Below are 5191 nucleotides of genomic sequence, written 5' to 3'. Positions count from 1 at the left end.
GCGCCGGGAAACTGGCTGCCTGTGCTTCTGAGTCTGGAACTAAGGACTTCCTGGTAGGACAAGTTCCGAAACACTGCTTCATTGTGAACTGTTTCCCATCCACCGCTGTCCTCTAGGAAATGCTAACCTTGCATAATTTAAACGAGCCAGTTAGTCACATCTTTGCCCGCTTGGATTCGTTTCCTTGCATCTAATCTACATCATTAGGCTGCAAGCCCCTTAAGAGTGAATCCTAATTGTGAGCCCATTAGAGTCACGTGGAGATTTTTGCAAATTGCCAAGTCTATAGCGTAAGTGGACCAATTAAACTACGTGGCAGGGAAGAGTAGAAACAGGCATCATCATGATTTAATAAAATTCCCCAGATGGTTCTAGTGTGCAGGAAGTCATGGGAACCGCGCTGCCCTAAGGCTTCGCAGCTCAAAGTGGTCTGTGGATCAGACGCATCTTTAGAGAGAGTCAGGACTCTCCAGCCTACCTGAATCAGAGATTTACAGGTGATTGGATGCATAGGAAGTTCGGAGAAACACTGTTGAGAGGCTTGAATGAGTATGGGTAGCTGGTTTATGAGGATCACATGTTTCTAGGGTTCTCTGAGTAACAGTAACACAGCGGACCGCCTGATGTTCCACCAGGTATTTTTCGCATCATGCCAAATCACTAGGCTGGTGACACCCTGACTGATGAACAGGTCTCTGCGTTATCACCTGGGAGCATCTGAAAATGATGGTCATGGAGTTGCCACCCACACCATTGAAATGAGTCTCTAACTGGGGATGGAAAACATTTGAGAGTATCCCGATTCTTCTTCTTCTCTTCCCTACTGGCTTCTGCACCTGTCCTGTTTATTCTCTCTCTCAACAGGCTTTCCTGCCCTCAAACCCTCTTGCCTGTGTTTGCCAGTACCTTCTCCCTAAAACATCTGAGACTTTATCAGTATGAGTTTGCAAGACTGGTATTTGCAAAGTATTTTTATTCCTCAGAGCTATTATTCCTGCAGTGTAGGCGACAGTGCCCTCACGTAGGAAATGGGAGTACAGTCCTCAGGCTTTCTCTATGCCTGGATCAAGTCCTGCATCTTCTAGATAAGCCTCACCTCACCACTGCAGCCACCTTTTTGCCTTTTGTGGGCCTTTCTATAGCACTGAGTAGATGGTCCTCAAGTGTGCCGGACTGTCTTTTAACTAGTCAGACTTGTAATTTCCTCTTTCCCTGATATTGATTTAATCTTCATCAGGGCAGGGACTGGAAGATTTTAATCCTCCATGGCAAGGTGATGTGAACACATGAAGGGCTGACCTTGCTGTTTGTTAGTTGAGTGAACATAATCATGAATATATTGTGTGAAATTTAAAAAATTTGTATGTACATATCCTCATCGAGGTGTGTAAAGCACAAAATCCCACTTAAGCTGATCCACGTGAGTAGGGATTTAGTGGAAAGATGCAAGCGGATCTCACCGAACCCACTGCAGAAAGCCCAAGGATACGAGAGTTGTGTGCACGCAGTCTGTTTCTCACTCTGTCGTTACCGCTGTCTGTTGCCTTTCCTGGGCTTCGCTTCTCCTTTGCTCCCCAGGCCTCATGTCCTGTGTGTATGTGTGTGTGTCCTGCTGGCTCTCTGTCCCCTTGTTCCCTTTCCCTCCACTCTTGCTCCCCCCACCTCCCCTGATCCAGGTTGCAGGCTCTTCCAGCCCCAGGCTCCTTCTCACCTCCGCCTGTCTTTCCACTCTTTTCTTTTGAGGCTGAATTTCTTGGCCTGTGGTGGGTTTTCCCAGGGCTTTGGCTTCACCAAAGTAGCCCAGAACCCACATAACCTGGTTTCTCCACGGTCTGTGGCTAATGACCCCTGAAAGTGTTTTGGCTCAGCTGGGATCCAAGCTCTTCCTCAGGTCTGCCTTCAGCCTGGTGGGAATAAAACTGTAGATCATGAGGGCCAAGCCCCAAAGTTATAATAACTATAACACACCTGTTTCAGCTAGTACATTTCATTTACTAGCCACATTTTGCTGTGTGACTTTATTTCTCTCATAAAATTAGGGGCTGGAGATCTTTCCTCACCCCTTGACTCTATGCCAAGCTTCTTGACTGCTTTGGTCATCCAGGATGGAAGCATTAGTGAGTAGATTCCAAACCTAGACCTTCCTGTGCCTCTGCCATTGCCACAAGGATGGCATTTCTACAGGTAGATGAAATATAAGGAGCAAAACAGAGCCATCTCACCTGAGTCCAGCATGGATCATCCAATCTGCAGATCTGACAATAAATGATCATAAGCCACTGAGTTAGAGGGTGATTTGTTACATGGCAATTTTGTAGCAATGACTGATACACCCTCATTGCTGGTACCAACAAACATGCTGAAATCTGTATCATCTTTCAAACAAACAAATCCCTTTTTATGTTTCTGTGATTTCCTGACTCACTGATCACACTCCTTCCCTTCACACCCATATTAACTGGGAAGCCTAATCTATGCTTTTCTTCCTCTTCACCTATTCATATTCTCATAGAAATTTAACACAAATGTAGCAGTAATAGGTCAGAGGACCTCTTTAGATCTATTACTCAGGTTCAACAACCATCATCTTTTGTCCTTCTGGTTTCATCTAACTGCCTGAATTCCCAATCTAACACCCATAGCATTTCCAAAGCTGCTTACTTCTTCTCACCTCTCTCCTGCAGGGTCTTCTTGTTTCTGTGAGCAGCGCTGCCATCCACCAGGTGACTCACCATGGCTTCTTCCCTCCCTCATCCTTTGCATTTACTGACTATTCCATCACTTTTGATTTTACTTCCTCGTTGTCAGTTACATCCAAGGAAGACCTTGGTGGACCTCTCGTTCCCTTTGTCTCTGTGATTCCATCAGGAAAGGAGTGTTTGGGGTGATCCAATCAGTCCACCCTCCAACCCTGCGGAGAGAATTCTTCTCAGAGGCTGCTCTTCCCCCAAACTGCTCCAGATGTCTTCAGATGTCCATAGTCCATCAGGTCTTAGCCTTTCTAACACCATCTCTAAGGCTGTGAGTTTATTATAAGTGTAGCTTTTTGGAAGCCAGATCAGCCTCTTCTCTCAGCAACCGCCAACCAATAGCTTTGGGAGAATTCACTTCAGAAAGAAGTTGCATAGAATGGAAAGCTGAGATCCCTTCTAGTGCTCACATTCTGTGCTTCTTTGATGGGAAAGAGGAGATGGTGGGGCACTGGCTGAACTAGATAAACATGTCTGTCAAGATAAACATGATACTTCCAGGTCTGACTTCCTTGCTTCTGTGATAAGGAAGAAGATCGTAATAATTTGGGGGAGCCAGAGCTTGACAAGATAAATCTGGTACCAAAGAAGAAGAGAGTCATAATAGGACTGAAGGGAGAGTCTTGGAATAGGAAGGCACACTGCAGACACCATTGTCATCAGCCGAGTAGGAAGTCTAGGTTGACCATGGAACTAGAAAGGAGGGAGCAAGTAAAAGTCATTTGAGTACTTAGGCAAAATGGCAGCTCAGTAATGGTGCTGCTCAGAAGCATGGGCTTTGGAGTTTGGCAGATCTCACTTTGAATTCTGCTCCACCGCTTACCGTTTGACCTTGAGCCAGCTACTTCATCCCTCTGAAGTTCATGTTTTCTATACAGTGGAGATAATATCTGTGCTACACAGTTGTGAGAATTACATGAGATATTTAATTCATGTGGGGTGCTTGATGTAAGACCCAGCACATAGTAAATAATTTTTAAACAGCCTTTTTTGTGTGTGTGCATTGGATTATACAAGTTTGAGGCTTCTATCTTAGTAGCACAGTCTCTACCTTATCTTCCTTGAACTGCTTAGCTTGTACATTTTAGTGAAACAAGCTACCATGTTAGTGAGAAGCATTGAAATCGCCCTCTGCTAGTAGCCAATTAGGAGTTGAGGCCTCAGCCAGCAGCCCTTGAGGTACTGGATCCTCCCAATACCATAAAAGCCTAGAATTGATCCTACCCCTTTCAGACCTTTGAGACCCTAAACCTGGCTGACTTCTTCACTGCAGCCTGGGAGAGATTCTGAAGCAGAGAACCCAGCTAAACTGAGCCAAGATTCCTGACCTATAGAAACTGGGAAATAATAATTGTGTGATGGTTTAAGCCACTAAATTTGGGAGAAATTTGTTATGCAGCATAACTGATATGGACAGATTTTTTTTTTACTCCACAAAATAACAGAATAACCTGGTGGTTCTGAACTCACACAAAGGAGAGAGCATTTCAATGGGAGAATTCTGGTAGGAATATGGAGGAGGGGGCTCTGACACAATCTGTCCATTTTACAACTTTCTAAGCAAATATCAGATACACAGTGTGACAAGAATGAATGTAGTTATGGTGATAACTGGACAAAGATCTCTCGACTGTGAACTGTCTAGAAAATCTTCCATGTGTGATCTCATTTCTCACAGTTTCAGTCTTATCTTACAATATTAACTTTTCTCAGATCGGTCTGGCACAGCCAAAGTAGGTAGTGAGGGCCACTGTCCCTGAGGGTCAGCAAGGAACAGGGACATTACCCCTAAATACACTTTAACTTAAAGAAGCAGAACAACATACTGTGTCTTCTTTTATGGGCCACAAAGAGCCCCATATGTGGCAGAAAGAGCTTTGGATTGACCCCAGTTGCCACCAACTACTTGAGTGTGGCTTTGAGTGACTTCCCACTCTGCCTTGCCTCCTCTACGTGACCGAAGAGACCCTGCCTTGAATCTCCCAGAGTTGTTACAAGCATCACATACTGTCTTGGCAAGTTACTAACCTCTCTCCCTCCGTTTCCTCATCAGTCAGTGGAGGAGAACAGTACTCACAGGATATGAGGATTAATCAACACAGGTAAAGCACAGAGCAAACTGCATAGCTGAGGGGAATACTGAGGAAATTTTAGCTCTCAGCACTGTCATTACTGTGATTTACATGAACACCTTTGTAATCATGAAATGCTACTTGTCAGTAAACTGTGACTGGTGAGTGATAGCTTCTCAAGTATTGAGCCAGATAAAATGTTAACAGAATGGATGGTTATGATTACATTGCCCAAGGTCAGCTCAAAGTAACCTGGAAAACAGTGGTTCGGAAAGTTTCCTCCACTGTGCCTCTGGATTGAGGGAAGGCGGCTTGCACCCCTTCCCCAGCCACATTCTTGCCACGTCCCCATCTCTCGGAAACTAATTG

The sequence above is a fragment of the Heterocephalus glaber genome, unplaced genomic scaffold, assembly GCF_053883595.1.
Source record: "Heterocephalus glaber isolate CG9 unplaced genomic scaffold, H.glaber_assembly_v1.0 deba00001719, whole genome shotgun sequence".
In the NCBI taxonomy this organism is placed as follows: domain Eukaryota; kingdom Metazoa; phylum Chordata; class Mammalia; order Rodentia; family Bathyergidae; genus Heterocephalus; species Heterocephalus glaber.
Note: the sequence above shows the minus strand (reverse complement) of the source record.